Source organism: Hesperophylax consimilis, chromosome 25, assembly GCF_061612785.1.
Source record: "Hesperophylax consimilis isolate HC1 chromosome 25, BYU_Hcon_1.0, whole genome shotgun sequence".
Lineage (NCBI taxonomy): Eukaryota > Metazoa > Arthropoda > Insecta > Trichoptera > Limnephilidae > Hesperophylax > Hesperophylax consimilis.
In genome coordinates, this window is record NC_142860.1 from 23907134 (window position 1) to 23924202 (window position 17069).

Here is a 17069-nt window from a genome sequence, read left to right on the forward strand (position 1 = left end):
AATGTAATGAAAAGTTAAAAATACATTTTTTATTTACAGATCTATGAAGCAGCTTTACAAATCAGCATAGAGATGCCCAACAATCTCCCTTCAAAGATATACTCCGTAGATCTCGTTGGACAAGGCATAACACCCGAAATAACCTTCCTCAGTCCGATAGAGTTCGACGAATCGAATCGGGGAACGATTTGTTTGCCTCCCACGTTCTTGCAGGATGTTTCTGTGTGCGAAATACGCTTCTGGAATACTTCTCCAATTATATGCAAGATTAGGGTGACAGTTACAGAGGATAACGGACCTAAGGATATGTTTAATATAATGAGTGAACGACCGAAGAAGGATTCACTTGAGAAGTGGAATCCAGAAGGTAAATAATTACTAACTAACCATTGTGCGCCCTATTGTGGCAATGGTGACCGGATAAATCATCACAATGATAATTCGTCACATCTTTAAAAAGTTATATAAAGTCACGGAAAGTGATGAAACAAAAACTCTATTAACTGTGTTAAGTAGGTTAGGTTAGGTTAGGTTAAAAAAAAAATTTTCGTCGTTTATAATGACTTTTTAAAAGTGTGTTGAATTGTCTCTGTGTTGAGTTATCATGGAACCTATGGCAATATGTCATATCTACAGATATATTATTTTGGCTTTACCGCGCTCAATCAATTCCATTCTTAGAGTTACATCATATGCACCCACTTTTATTTGTTGATTGTGGTTACTTTCCAAGGAATTGACACATGAATTTGGAATTGAATATTATCTTGTTATTACCATTGTTACGCGAAGAAAATAACATTTTTAAAAAATATAAAAAAATAAAATAGCTATTAATCTCAAAATTTGTTTTGTGTAAATACAGCACATTGAAACATCATGCAAAACTGCCGATACATGAGGCTGATACTTTGTAACGCAAACATCCTGTCTCCCGCACCACAACTGCGTTGTAATGGCGAAACAGCGTATTTGTGAGGTTGTCCTGGCAAAATGCTGTATTTTATGTTGCAATGTTCGGTCATTACAAGAGAATTATTTTTTGATGTAACAGCATTGTGCTATCATCAATTCCTTGGAAAGTAACCACAAACGACAAATAAAAGTCGGTTCATATGGTGTAACTCGACAAATGGAATTGATTAGTCGCTGCAAATCCAAAATACAATATCCGTAAATACAGCACATTGCCGTTACACGGGCATAAGTGTATATAGTAGCGAAAAGTTGATGGTTAATTATTTTATTATTTGGTTAATTGCAGAACCTTTATTGAGAGAGTGCACCAAGATTCTAAAGCAAGATGAATCTTCCAAAATATTAATCCATTTCAAGCCGACTGAAGAAGGACGCTTCTGTTGTCAAATATTCTTCAATATCATGAATAATCCATACAATAACTATGTGGTAAAATTTTCGTTACTCTTCTATGTTAACTCTGTTTCGAAAAACTTTTGTAACCAATGACGTTACAATAAAAATATACACGCTGTAGAGTTGTTAAAGTGGCAACCAAAAGAAACGCTAATTGTAGTGTTTTTAATTTCGTTGTTTTTTTTTCAAAATACCGTCGTGTGTTACGAGAAAGTGTTAAAAAGTGTCGAATAATATTGTATTCGTAAATATATTCAAATTATTTATCATTATAAAAATACAATTATATTGATTGTTTCTCGAAGATTTTCAACGCCATTAGAGATATTGAGATAGTGAACGTAACAACACATAAGTGTAATAAGGAAAATCTACTGGCAGTAAGTATGTCGTCTCATACTGTATTCCGTATTCGTATTAGTTTAAGTGAGTAAGCATATCTTGTCATTTCAGTCACACCAGTGATGGAGAATGTGGTATTCATAACAACTTTTGAAAACGAAAACGCCACCCGGTCCTATTGTTTATTTCGTTCACACACAAATATTCTTTGAATGTCTTTGTTTAATTTATATTTAATCTTTGTCATATATCTATATAAACATAAGAATCTTTCTTTCTTGCGACATTTTGTGAGATAAACAAGTTTATATGTACTGAAACGTCATTCGTTGTAATTGTTTTGGAAGCTCGTTTATCAAATAATTGAATAGTAACAAGTCAAAGTTAACTAACGACATTTTCATAAAAATATTCAACCTTAAGTGGGACTATACTAGGAATGTGATGATGTGGTACGACCAACAAATTACCATTGGAAATTGAACGACTTCGAACGGGGTCCTTCGAAAAGAAGCAGAAATCGTTCACCAACGAAGAGCTGCTAGTTTCGAATGCTTAGGCAAAATTGAAGACATTTTGACAGAATTACGTTCAATGTTAAATTCCAGAATAAAGAAGAACAAATTCGGAATAATATATGGTACTGCATTAGTAATTGGCGATCCATATTTTTGTTTAAGGTGTCCGTAGTTGGCAAGAGTTATTTCACCTTCATAAACATAGCCGGGATCGATGTAGTTTCATGTAAGAAAATTTGCCATCAAGCCGAAGAAAGGCCAAAAAGTGTCCGGATAAGCAGGCAATCCGGTTCTTCCATCACCAGCGCTGCTAAAGCATTGATGTAAGTGTCTTACTGAAAGATTAAAGGGGGTTGTTTCACAGAATTTGAACAATTCATCAAATTTCAAAGTCGATTTTCAATTTCTGTATATTATACTTTATGCTGTATACTTTATACCTGTTGCGAAGGTCGAAGATGTGTTCGATGTTGAAAGTAAGCCATGATTTATAATAGATTTATTACATCAAAGATTATTTAAGTAATTGCGGCGCGAAAGAAGTAAGTTATTTTTATTAGCGCGTTAAAACGTAGCGTGTAGTATACTGACTGAGTATTTTCCCTCTGTCGCGAATATAAGGTCCCAATATGATTCAAGTTGCACCTAAGAACGTTCCCAAATATTCTAGTTGCAATGGCTACAAACATTGCCACCCTTAACGCTGAGCAACGGCCGAAATTTCCAGTATGTTCTATGATGGCCTAGGTACTTTAGCGCTTGGCACTGTGTAATAAGTAGTACTTGACACCGTCCGACTCGGGTGGCGTACCACTACATACCTTATACTTTTTAAGTTTATATTTATGTGAATGATTCCAAAACGTTTATATTTAAATAAATAAATAATATAACTTGAAAATAATCGTCAAAGAACTTGAATATCAAATTTGAAATTTGATGAATCGTTAAAATTCCGTAAAACAACCCGTCCTAAGATTGATTAAGTGTGTAAGAAGGATAAAGGGTGAGTATATATGAAATCTAGTTTTGGGTTGGTAGGATTCCCTGTTAAAGGCTCAAACTTATGAATGCTCAAATTTATTCCAGAAATAAGAAGATTAAGATCCTTTCAAAATGCAAATCAGAATCATCTAGAACGGTAGAAGACGATATAAAAGAATCAGCAGATGACGTTATCATAACCTATGACATGAATATTGGTAAAAAAAAAATTTTTGACAATTTAAAATTTCATTTCCGAACTGTAAATAGCCTTCTATCTTCGCACTTGGCCACAATCGAAACCACAAAACTTTCTATATTCCTTTCCAAAGAGCTAATTTAACCTTCTCCCACTTCAACTATCCAACTTTCAACTATATAACATCCACTGTAATTATGTATTAGTGGTAATTTAAATATGTACATAGTTATTTATGTGTAATACAGTCCATATAAATATTTTAAAAATATTTTTATAATAAATCCATCACATATTTTCGATTGTTACCCTCGTAAACCACATTTCCTTATCTGACATTTCTTCCATCCACAAAGATAGATCCGTAACGTTTGGTCAGAGATTGGCACTTTGCTAGTCAGTGCAAGGGAGCCTGTTATGCCTCAATACAAAGGACTATGCCATCAAAACCGTGGTTTCAACAATTCTCCCATTTTTCCAAAAAAATAAATTTCCTTACTTATTCAAATTAGTATTGGTCATTGTTCCGTTCCTTCTCACCTTTTTAAAAATCACGTCCTTGACTCCCCAGATTGTACATTCTGTGGTCTAGAAGTGGGAACTTTAGATAATATATTTTTGGTTGTCCTTCTCACAAATATCCTCTCTTCTATCAAGCCTTATCTAAAATTGCCTCCCCTCCATTCAACTTCTCATCTCTTCTACATAAGTCGAATTCGACTCCAATCTTCCATGTACTTTTAAAATTTACCAATTTAAACAAAATGAATATATAAATTCACCTTCCATCTCTCCATAATTTTAAATGATGGCCTAGAACACCCTTTAAGGGTAAAAGCCAGAAACAAATTGATAAAATTGGTTGTTTATTTTGTAGTGGAAAGATTCAGAACATATTTAGCGGTTGCCCCAGAACTTCACTAAATGTCTCGTTTATCTTCTCACTCAATTTCACTTGACCCAAATATCTCTGTCCCTTGTTTTGTTGATTTTTGTTATTGTTGGGGTTGTTGTTGTTGAACATACTTTGGGCCTTACTAATAAACGTCTTTTAAGTTTTACCCAACTGATAAATATCCATTACTGTGGGACAAATGGTTGTTTAAAACAACACGTTTATTAGTAAGGGGATTATTGTAACTCTTACATATTGTTGTACAACGTTGTTGGATGGTTGGTATTTATTCTTTATAATATTTTTAAACCCTCTGTATGTTGTGTAAACTATAAAGAAAATAATTTTAAAAATGTCAAATATCTTAGAGACTTAAAATCTTTCAAAACGCATCTTTTTATTCCCCGATGGATTATAGCCAGGGAATAAATACATAACAACACAATCAAAGATTTGTGAGCCTGTTTTGTGATCCAAATATTTGCCTAAATCGAGGCTTGAATTTCCAACGCATAACTGTGTTTACGAAATTTAAATGGGATAGAAATCTACAATGTCGGGTGAGTGTAACCAAAACCTCCTAGATCACATAGAAGGTTTTGGTGTAGCTGATACAAAGAGTTGAGCTACTGGGCTAAATAGAACATTTGTTTCCGTTCAAATTTGTATGGAAGTCGCTGCTAGTTTTCTTCTTTATTCTATGATTAAGGCCTATAGTTTTTAAAATATATGTTTTCTGGTATGTTTTGGTATTATTTGTAGGATATTGCGACCTAAATGCCACAATTCTGAGAAATATTGTGATCGTAAACCATTCCACGAGCGACATGTTCAGATTTGAGTTTGAGCCGACAGAATGTGTCTCATTTTCGCCTTCTCTGGGGCACATAATGCCTAAAGAGAGGAAGGATGTGATTATTTCGCTGGAAACTGCAGAAAGGCTTATTTATGATAAGGTAAAATTAGTTCTTTATAATCCTAAACTTTATTTTTTTCCTTGTTTATTCCAGATCTCGGGGAGGGTGGTGCAATCCCACGAGCTCCATATTATACATAGAATATATAAAGTAAATGTAAAAAATATTGTAAGAAAATACATACACAGTAAACTAAAATAATAATAATAATAATATAAAAAAACATAATGAGACTAAAGTTTTGAAAAAAAAAATATAAGTTTACATTTGTTTAATCTATGACATCGGGAATTGGCTCCATCGCTTGTAAATGGATCCCTGCCAGAAGTGCAGTGCTACCATCAAAAGACCGCTTTCGCTCGTAGCTAGTCGCGTTCGAAAGCTTGTGATCCGTTTTTTCATTAGTGCTCGGAATCCGAGAGCACGCCCTTCTACAAACATCTCAGTGGCACTACAGTACCAGGACAGCTCAAAAAGTATTCGGTATGAATTGTTGTACTGTACTTCCATTATTTTTAGAGATGCTTTGTTGAAGTTGGTCCACAGCTCCGAGGTATATAGGGTCGTGCAGTGTGTTAAAAAGTTGCCTTTTTGCTTTTGGGCTACACTTATCAAATCGTCGAGAAATCATATTTGCTCTGACGCACAGTGATCTACTCTGTCGCCAAATGTCCATATCATTGAGCTGCGATGTTACCATGAGTCCTAAGTATTTGACCTCCGGTTTTTCAATTACTTTTGTGCCGTTTAGGCTGACTGGTAGTACTTTTGTAGGGCCTGCGCCTGATTTCAATACTTTAACACAGATTCAGTTGGGTTGAAGACCATGTTATGTTCAACGGCATATTCTACGCATATAAGATCATCAGAGATGCATGCATCAAAGATATATACTCACAGACACAAATACTTTCTTTTACGATCCTGCCAAAGTATAACATCACAACTGCCATTCTACAAATAATTCAACACTCCTCACACACCAACACTAAGCCAGTCTTTAATTCCAACATACACCAGCACAAAACACGATTATAAAATCAAATACACTTATCGTCATCTACTTACACGACCAAATTTGGAATTAACTCCTTACAATACATTGCACATAAGCAATATAACGCATTACCTAGTAATTTAAAACTTCCGGCAACGAACAAAAAAACATTGGCAAAAGCTCTTGAAAGCTATTTCCTCAGCAGTTTTATTAATGACTGACACATTATTTCTTTGGAACTCTATAATAACTTCTGCTTTTATTTATTTTGATGTATTTATGTTGTCTTGTCCTTAATCTAATGTTGTCTTTCCCGAAATGAGTTTTGTAAAATCACTGACAATAATACATTATAACTTTGTTATCATTTTGTAATGTATTAACTTGTAATAAAAAAATCTTTAACAGCTTTCTCAATGCTTTAATTATTGGAGACAAAATAACTATGTCATATACGCAAATGTTTCCCAGGTAAGAACCTACATTTGCCGAGGTGAGTTTATCGATCAAATCATTCATATAGACGTTAAAATAAAATCGGTGATAAGCTTATTGAGTAACTTTGCGTACAAACACCTATTACCTGTTTGTTCGATTTTTGGAACAGCTGATACGGTCTTATTAAAAGAGTTGTGTCTCCTTATCTGTCATGGTGAGATATATCTTATTAAAATAATTATTATAATTCTCAACGGAGTTAGAAAGAAAAAATACCACGCTTTGTATTCAAACCTATAAGTCAACACAGAAGTATTAAAATGAACACCACTATTAAACCAAAGATTAAGAAATTATGCAAATTGTGAATTTTTTATCCATTATTTATGTATGAAATCATTCCGACTTTATCCAAAACATCCTACATTACAAGACCGAGACACTGAATCAAATCAGCCTCCTAATTTATGACTTATGGGAACCTCCAAAAAATACATTTATTATTATTTTTTTTAATTAATTTTAAGAAGTTTTAATATTTAAGGAAAAATTGCAAAAAATAAAAAATATTTTTTTTTTTGTAAAATCCCATACAAATTAGGAGGCTGCTTTGAATAAGTGTCCCGGATTTGTGATGTACGTGGTTTTGCTTTATCCCTATTATCGTATGTCCAGAGGCGGCCCGTGACTGTAATTACCAGCAGTGCATTTCACTTTTAAAATGTACCTAGTCTGTAATTTAGGTGGAGCAAATTAATGAATGGGAACACCTACTGCAATTCATTCTATCTTCTAAGTTATATTTGTAAAATAACTGATTAAATAATACAAAAATACAAAATTATCTCGAAAATAAAGGACACTCAATTCATCGTTGAAAATATAGCGAAACCGTTTGATTTCACCGCGAACGAGTTCCAATGTGTTAATGTTGTTGCGTTAACATTGAACATTAGTATTTCTAAGCGAATCCATTCCAAACGCATTGGATTACGCATGATCAAAGTGATGCAAAATTCACTCGCCGTCAAAGCACTTCGATAATGCACGGATGGGTTATGTATCTGCACTGCTCTAACACGTAATTTGACGTCAAGAGTGTAATCTGTCTCGCTCATGTCACCGTTTCGGCTACTTCGGGCTGTCTCGATACCGCCCGATGCTGTTTTAGTAGTATGGTAAAAGTTGGTTCTGTGCATATCTGGGTATGCACGACCGCTTGCTCTTGTGCGGGATTTTTTTACTAGAAGATAGCTCAAATAATGACCCGACGGGAATTACGAATTTCTTACATCGATCACTGGGGCACAGATGTCTTTGTAATTTATTATATGGAGATTGAAGACAAGCAGTGCAATGCACAAATGCACGTACCAAGGAACCGCCTCTGCGTATGTCTAATATGTATATATTTATTATTTTTGTTTTCGTATTTCCATTTGTATTACGATATATGTACAACATTGTATTATTGTTTTATATTTTCTTATTTATGTTACCACCATAATAGGCCGTTTGCCTGGTTTATTCAAAAATATAAATAAATAAATAAATGTTAAAATGCGTAGATATAATGAAACGACCAGATTGTTACAAAATTATCGCAAAAGAAATTTTTCGGACTGCAATCAGCAAAACGTTTTACTAAAAAGTTACTTACGGGTCAATTCTCACCGCAAAAATAAAATTATAACATTCTATTTTTAAATCTTATCTTGTATAAAAGAGTATTTCATCATCACACCTCAAAATAAAATCAATATTCGAATATTTTCATTCTTTATTCGAAATGTGCATGCATTAGGCTTATTTTCACGTGATGTTGTTGAAATATTGTAAAAGTTCTCACATTAAAATGTGTTAATAAATATTTTGTCTGATTGCATCATTTCAGAAACCGTTTGTATGTAATGTCGCTGCGATAAAAAGGGATGATATTTGTGAGAAGAAAATGAAGGGCTGGGATAACAGGAATCATACTGTAATGTGGGAGTTTGACAGGTAAGATTTTTGTTGTATCATATATTGGTTCTTAATAAATATAAATATATATATAAATCAGGGATTTATTAATACGCGTATTACAATGGTGAATCGATAGTCGACCTAACTAGAAGCTGGCTAATTGAGATCTGATAACAGTAAGTTTTTTCTGGGAGCATTCTCACGGCCAAGGTCTGCAAGTCATTCTAGGGCCTCAGGCGTCGCCATGTGAACCTCATCAATCCCACCTGGGAATGAATGTAGCGGGCATTCGTTGACCACATTTCCAGTGGTCTGCAACTCTTTAAGGCCCCATCTGTGCATGATGTGGGCACAGCGGCTATGGGATCACCTTAACCTATTGATGGCGGACCAGGTTTTGCGAGGCAATGAGAACCCAGGCTGTCTCTCGGTGGGGTGCTGTATGAGATGGGCATTTTCCACGTTGGCCGTTTGCCCCTATCTTCTGGGGTGAGAGGTAATCTACTCCTCTCCCTTGGCTCCCCGTACTTGCAAACATAATCCCGCCAAACATCAGGTGAGAAATTGCAACACTGAGGGAATAAAAGAAGGCGCTGCAAAAAAGTGCAATACCTTTGCACGAAGATGTCGTCTCCCATCCGGTATGCCGCTTGAAGTCTTCTATTGCAAGACCTATATTGCAAGACTTATTAGTATTACCTACTTTTCCAATTTTATACTGCTTTGTATTTTAAACTTGTAATTTTTGATAATTTTTCCATTTTTTTACTGTTACGTATGCGAAACTTATAATTTTGATGTCGAAATTCTAATGTAAAATTGTACCTATTTTTTTTTTGTTTTTTTTTATTTGGTACAATATTTTTAACATTTCAAAGTTTTCCAGTAATGTTGGCCTCACTGGGTGGCTTGCCCGTGCTGAGGCCTTCATTTTATAATATGAAAATATAATCTACATAATACATTTAAGGAGAAAATAATTTATTTAAAATATGATCTTGTGTGTTTGTGAGTGATGTGTGTTTTATGTTTTATTTTTATTTTATGCTATGACATTTTGGTAATATTTTCTTTTTTGTTCTTTAATCCATTTTTTAATTTTGTGTGTGAATTTATTTTTACTTTCCTCAATTTTAATTTAAAGTTTTACATTGTTGAAAGCTTTTATAGCATATGGTATTGGTAGTGTCTTTGTTCAAAGCTTGAATTTACTGTCGGAGTTTTTATGTTTTCTTTGTACGCTTGTCTAACTGGTCTGTTAGTGTTATTTTCAAAAATGTCAAAATGTCAAAAATGTATTTTAGTAGTGTTTTAACGTATAATTGGCGTATATCTAGTACGTCACAGCTGTTGAATATTTGGTCTGTATCAGTCAGTCTATGTTTTTTTTAGTATTACCATTAAAATCATTTTCTGTGCGGTTTCTATGTAATTGATATCCGAGTTTGTTCCTCCTACCCAAACAATAATTCCATACTCTATTATTGATTGGCAAAGTGCAAAATATATTGTTTTCAATTGTTTTATTTTATATATGTTTCTTATGTTTAGAAAAATTTGTATTGTTTTGAGAAGTTTATTAACTTCCACCTGTGTATTGTAAGTTCCTCTCCTCCTACAATGAGTTTTGTAACTCATCGGGATTACTCCAGCAAAAAATAAAAATATTAAAAAATAATAATAACTGTATTCGATTTATTACAATCAGTTTATCTTTTTTGTGCGGCCCAAGTGCTGGGTCAACAGCGAAGTATATTATGAATATTACATGTGTTAAGTGTTTATTTGGTCCACAGCATCATCGAATGTTGTACATAATTTAACAAAGAACTGTAAATAGCATGATTTAATGATAACATTTTATTCTTTAATTTTAATTGTAGTGACATCAGAAGAAATCTACGTCAAACTCTGCAAATGACCGAACCCGAAGTGGACATTGCCTTTTCATTGAGTCGTTTGGTTATTTTGTTTTCTTGTGTGGTCGGTCCAGGAGATAAGGAATGATCAAAGGTATTTTTTTTATTTATTAAAGTTAATTTAGTATTATTAAAATTTATCTGATGGGCAAGGTACAATTTTGGTATATGTTACGTACTATTTTAATAGCCGCCAATGACAACATTCATAAGACAGGAACGGTTCCGCTGGACAGGACAAGTAGCAAGGATGGGAAATATCAAACAACCAAAGAGGCTCTTCCATAATAAGCCTGAAGGATGAAGGCGGTTCAACCCCTCGGGTCTAGACAAAAATATGATGTCATCAAATATTCCCGCTTAACATTCAATTTCAAATAGATTTACTGTTTTTGGACTATTAAAAAAGAAAATATTGTTTTTTTTTAAGTAGGACTTCTGCTTAACAGAACGCGCCAATCAACAGAGCGCATCCACTGCTTAACAATTCTTAATTTAATATCGACATTTTTATCGACATTTTATCGACACTTGCAGACAGTACTCTGCCAAACTGCCCCATGACCTTTTGTACCTTTTATTCACCTCAAATTTGGAATCTTCTCCGTAATATATTTGTTTATTTAATGCATATCAACGGTATAAATAAACCATACACCAAATTAAATGTCACAGAATAACAATTAACTGTGGCATTTGATCATAAAATGACGACAGAAAGTATAAATTTAATACTAGCAGGAGATACAAGTAGATACAAAATATTATCAACAATTATGAGTCGACTTACCTTATATTAGTAATGATTTAGAAGATATGATAGTATAGCCTTCTTGTACCTAGCTTCTGTGCAGTTAAACAGATCCACTACATCTGCGTACATATTACTAACTTCATGTAATCTAGGTACAAGCGAGTGTTTGAAATGCTCAGTCTTGGAATTGTTACAATTAAACAAGGTACATAACCGTTGTATGAAGAACGTGAATTAACAAATAATAAATTTTTAAAAAATATTTTTAACTTATTGTTGAAGGTTATACCAGCAATGCAATATATATATTATAGAAGAATAAGATAATACTTATACATGTAAATGAAACATCAAACAGAACAAGACACAGAAAAATAAAAACGATATCTTCTTCTTCTATAACATAAAGAATTAATGAATAAATTTAAATAATATTCTTGTTCGGGAAACTAGAAAGTAGAATTTATTGCAATTAATTCTAAAAAAACATACAACAAGACATACAACGTACATAAAATCAAAGAAATTGACACTTGTAGTATGTCAATTTGAATTTTGCCTCCGAAGAAAATAACTTCTCATTTAATACAAACCTAATTTACAATGATGCAATCATTTTAAAACCTTTTACATTTTCCAAAGACTTAAATCTTTACCTAAAAATGTTTTTTTTTCAGATATCCAGAATCTCTCAGTTTGAATATTCAACACAAAAAACGCTTTTTTAAATTCTGTGATTTTGCCCTTTTGTTTGTTCCTGTAAATTATTTTTCATCAATAAAACATTGTTAACAAAAATCTAGTTGAAATTTCTTAAAGAATATGCATTACTACCATCAAAAATTTAAATAAAAATTTTATCGCTATTAATTCTATGAATAAGTTGCCTAAATTCATAGATTTCCTTCTAAAGATATGTCCTTCTGTAACTTACGAGCTATACCACTATAACTAGTAGTTCTTTGAACAGTAAACCTCGCGTCCAAAAATGATGTTTCTAATTTTCTCTAATTTTTTAATTGATTTTTATCCAGATCTACAGTTTTATTCCGAGCTTGATGTAACTTTCCACAATTGACCTTCAAAACATGAGAATGGTCACTAACTAGGTACATCTGATTTCGAAAATCTCTGTGATCTGCACTATATACGTATGATTTCGAAAGCCCGGGCAACACCGGTGACTTCAGCTAGTTTGAAATATTTTTTTATGAATGCTAGAAAATATTTCGAAGAATTTTCTCGCATTTCCTGTACGCACATCTGTGCTGAATTAAATGACTCCTGGCCTCTTTGGAAAAGTGGTAAAAAATCGTGAAGAGTGATGAAAAATATGGTTAAAGACATAAAACAAAGAAGAAAGCTTGAAGTGTCTTCCATACGAAATCGAAGGAAAAAGTGTTATACTTAGCCCAATAACCTAGCTCTCTGTCTCACTTACACTCGCCTGACATCGTAGATCTCCATCCTATTTGAATTTCGTAAACACAGTTTTGAATTGCAAATTTAATTGCAATATTTGGATCACGAAACAGGTCCTCAGAGCATTTCTTATGTTCTTCTTTATCTATGGTTAAATAGATTTGCGTTAGGTTCAGTTTATAAGCTATTGTTTTTTACCACTTTTTATTAAGTCATTACTAAAATTATATCAATTTTCAAAAGTGTGTTTATTAGTCATTTATTGTCCTGAATTGTCATGGAACATAGAACCCGAAATAGTACAGAAGAAGATCTAGCACAGTTCTTGGCATGTATCGTTGCGGTATATTTCCACTGACAAGTAATAACATTATTAAATTATTTAGGAGAGTGAGAGATAATGCCTGTAAATAGGTAACACACATCATGTCCCTTGAACCTTCAGTAATCTAGTTTATGCGGTATCAGATTCACCTATTTCGGTTCCATGACAACTTGAGACAGTAACAAATCAACACACTTTTGAAATGTTCTAACCGAAGTGAACGCAGCACTATTTAACCCATTACCTCTAAATGGCATCTTTAAATAGATTAAAACTATGTTTTTTTCACCATGATAAAAGCTGAATCCGGCCAAGAAGTTATACACGGAGAAAGCTTGTTGATATTAAATATTGCTAATTAATTTAAAATCTCTTCTAATTATTCGTGTTCCTCTTGAACACGGGACTGAAGGCCTTTATACAGGGTTTTCCAATAAGAGGTGTTATTTTGAATTGCCCGCTATTTCGGAAGATATTACTTTTGAAGCTGTCATTTTTTGACATTTGACAATTAGAAACTACGTCATTAATAAAAATGGAACAATACACGCTTCAACAACGCATTAAAATTCACTTGAGTGAATCGAATGCAAATTATCTTGAGTGATGAGGCCCATTTTCACCTCGGTGGCTTCGTCAACAAGCAAAATAGTCGCATCTGGGGCTCGGAAAACCCTAGAGTTATTGTTGAAAAGCCTCTTTATCCTCAACGTGTGACTGTTTGGTGTGGTTTATGGTCCGGCGGAGTCATTGGACCGTACTTTTTCGAAAATGAGGTTGGAGCAACAGTTACGGTGAATGGATTGCGCTATCGAGATTGCGGTATTGATCTGGACAACGTTTACTTTCAACAAGACAGCGCTACGTGCCACACAAGCAACGAAACTATTGATCTTTTACGATTGAATATGAAAATAACAGCTCTTATTGGAAAACCTGTAGAATAAATTTACAGGTTTCCTCATAAACTATCCGGAAAACACGAATGTGTTATGGCTATGGTGAATAAATAATATTTCTAATATTTTTGCATTTCGTCATTGTATATTATCATGACAAACGAAAGTGCCTGAACACGGATTCCGATATATTATTAATGTACTAAAAGTTTATTAGAAAATGGCATGCTATCCCGTTTTAACAGGACTTTAACAAATCAGCAATACTGATTATTTTACGTATGCAGCAATTCAAGAATGATATTTTAGCTATTAATAAATAACATAATATGATAAATTAATTAATAATAATTCTATTTTTAATTAATTATTTATCAGACCCTGAAGTTTTATTTTTTTTTATTTTTTTATAGTGAATACCTCACAAGAGTCACAACTGCTCCCATCTGGAGCCAGTGAGACTATGGCATCCCCAATTGGGGGATGTTGTGAGACTGAAGGTAAGTGGGGAAGAGAAAGAGGAAGGTGGGGAAGTACCTGGCTATTCAGATCTAGTCACTAAACACGGCTAAAGCCATTTGGAGCAACGTTTCAATTCTGAATGGTGGTCTTACACCAGGGCGATACTGGTTGTATCTTCCACTCTGGAACGTGCCGCAAATATACTATATATTATTTTAATTAATTAATTGTGAAATAACACAAATTAATCAAATAAAATTTATTTGCGCACGCCGGGTTCGAACCCGCGACCTTCGGAATGGCAGTCCAATGCGTTACCACTGGACTATGCCGGCCGTCAGACGTATTTAGACAGTACGACGTATTTTCCGAAAAAATAGACAAAATGAAAATAATAATTATTTATTTTTTTGTACACGCCCAATTAGGGCTTTTACATATAATACAATTAAAAATACATTAATATAATCAGAGAGTAAAAGAGATATAACAATTAAAATATGTACCAAATATAGAAATATTAACTTAAAACAACAAACAGAGTAAACTATAGGATGCACATTCCTATAAATTTGGATACATTGAAAACTTATAATCATTACAAAGCTATCAAGATAGACATACAGACTTAATAACAATGTTTTTATAGGCTGATAGATATTCAGTACCGTTGGTGTTCATGTGATTTTATTCCCTGCATTGTGCAGTCGGTTCATTACTGAATTTATTTCTGCCTTGGTACCTGCAATGTTACAATGGTAAGGTACCTTTTGACGAACCGTTCTACTAGGCACATGAAAGTCAATCAGCCTAAGGAGTTCAGGGGAGTCTAACATGTTATTAACAATTTTATAAAGAAAAAAAAGATAATAATGTGTACATGACATAATATTAGGAAAAGACCAAATGGCCGGTAATGCCTGGCGATGCCTGCGCGCAACGTTTGGAGGTCAGTTGTGACAGATGTTTCTGTGAGCATATCTTATTCTGTTGGCATATCCTTAAAAAATGCGGCTGTGCTATGTTTTTGTCAAAATTGGTAGTTTTCGGCATATTTTATCGAGTAAACCTTAAATACCTATTTTTCCGCCTGTAGTTTGTTATTATATTATGAAACTGCTTAACCAAGATAAAATGATGACAGAACTTAAGTAGAATTATTTATATAAACGCCCATAGGGCTTTTACAGATAATAATGTACATCTTATTTAAATATTGAAGACAATATTAGTGATTTCTAAACGAAAATCTGAAACAGAAAAATCAGAAAAGGAAACGGTCACATCTGGGACTCGAACCCAGGACCCTTGTCTTTACGGGACAGTGCTCTACCGACTGAGCTAATGGGACCCTATTCCCCTCGGTCACTTTTAACTGTATCATACTTCGAATAAGAACCACTAACATTGTCTTCATTTTTTCACCGCACATTTTTATTGGCAACTATCTTTATGTATGATCGCAAGATTCAACCCGAACTAAATGCAATCCAGACAGTGTCTTTTTAGATAAACTTATCTTTTTTTTTTTTTAATGTGCGACATCTGTTGACTTTTCTGCAAGTCTAGAATAAATATTTATTTTTCGGAATAACTTTATTGAGTAAAACCTCAAATTGTAATATTTAAATATTGAAGACAATATTAGTGATTTCTAAACGAAAATCTGAAACAGAAAAATCAGAAAAGGAAACGGTCACATCTGGGACTCGAACCCAGGACTCCTGTCTTTCCGGGACAGTGCTCTACCGACTGAGCTAATGGGACCCTATTCCCCTCGGTCACTTTTAACTGTATCATACTTCGAATAAGAATAAGTTTCAGATTTTCGTTTAGAAATCACTAATATTGTCTTCAATATTTAAATATTACAATTTGAGGTTTTACTCAATAAAGTTATTCCGAAAAATAAATATACATCTTATTTATTTATATTTTTTTAATTATACAGATCTTATATGATAAATATATGTTATACAAAATAATATAAGAAAATATCCGAGTTAACAAAATATAGGTACAAATAATTGAGATTAAAAATAGAGAATCTGCCAAAATCCTCCAAATCAATGGTAATGATTATAGGAAAGTATAAAAATAGTTTGCAGAGTAGTAGAAATAGTTCGCACATACCCCGTTTAATGTTTGTCAAGTTCATATTTGACATACAGATTTAATAATAATGTGTTTATAGGCTGATAGACATTCAGTACCGTTAGTGTTCACGCAATATTTATTTCCTGCACTGTGTAGTCGGTTCATTACTGAATTTATTTCTGCTTTGGTACCTGCAATGTTACAATGGTAAGGTACCTTCTGACGAACCGTTCTACTAGGCACATGAAAGTAGAATGTTAACAATGAGGTTGCTGCTTTTGTGATTCCTCTAGAAAACGTCGTAGTACAGATGGACAAAGATCATATCAACTTATGTAGGAACCTACACTCATCCATTGTTTAATATGTTGAACATAAAATTTCTGCAATCGCATAACCTTCCATCGATAATCAAATTTATTTATTTATTTATTTGTTAAGACATACACAGTACAATAAGATACAGTTAAATATTTTTCGTTATTACATAGTTGTAGTACCTATTACGTGTGTCCATAAAAAATCATTACGTAATTTCGCCTGAGATTGTTATAAAAGGAAG

The 17069-nt window shown here is 33.3% G+C and overlaps 2 long non-coding RNA genes and 1 other non-coding gene across 3 annotated transcripts; 2 read left to right on the plus strand and 1 right to left on the minus strand.

Moving 5' to 3' along the window:
• The first annotated feature begins 2440 nt into the window (after positions 1-2440).
• On the plus strand, positions 2441-5196 carry LOC149411692 (uncharacterized). Its single transcript, XR_016304818.1, has 3 exons — positions 2441-2557; positions 3324-3436; positions 5075-5196. It is a non-coding gene; the product is annotated as an uncharacterized LOC149411692 (long non-coding RNA).
• A 3312-nt stretch (positions 5197-8508) lies between these two features.
• On the plus strand, positions 8509-12062 carry LOC149411693 (uncharacterized). Its single transcript, XR_016304809.1, has 3 exons — positions 8509-8665; positions 10513-10642; positions 11980-12062. It is a non-coding gene; the product is annotated as an uncharacterized LOC149411693 (long non-coding RNA).
• Positions 12063-15688: 3626 nt separating this feature from the next.
• Positions 15689-15761, minus strand: TRNAY-GUA (transfer RNA tyrosine (anticodon GUA)). Its single transcript has one exon. It is a non-coding gene; the product is annotated as a tRNA-Tyr (tRNA).
• Positions 15762-17069: the final 1308 nt, after the last annotated feature.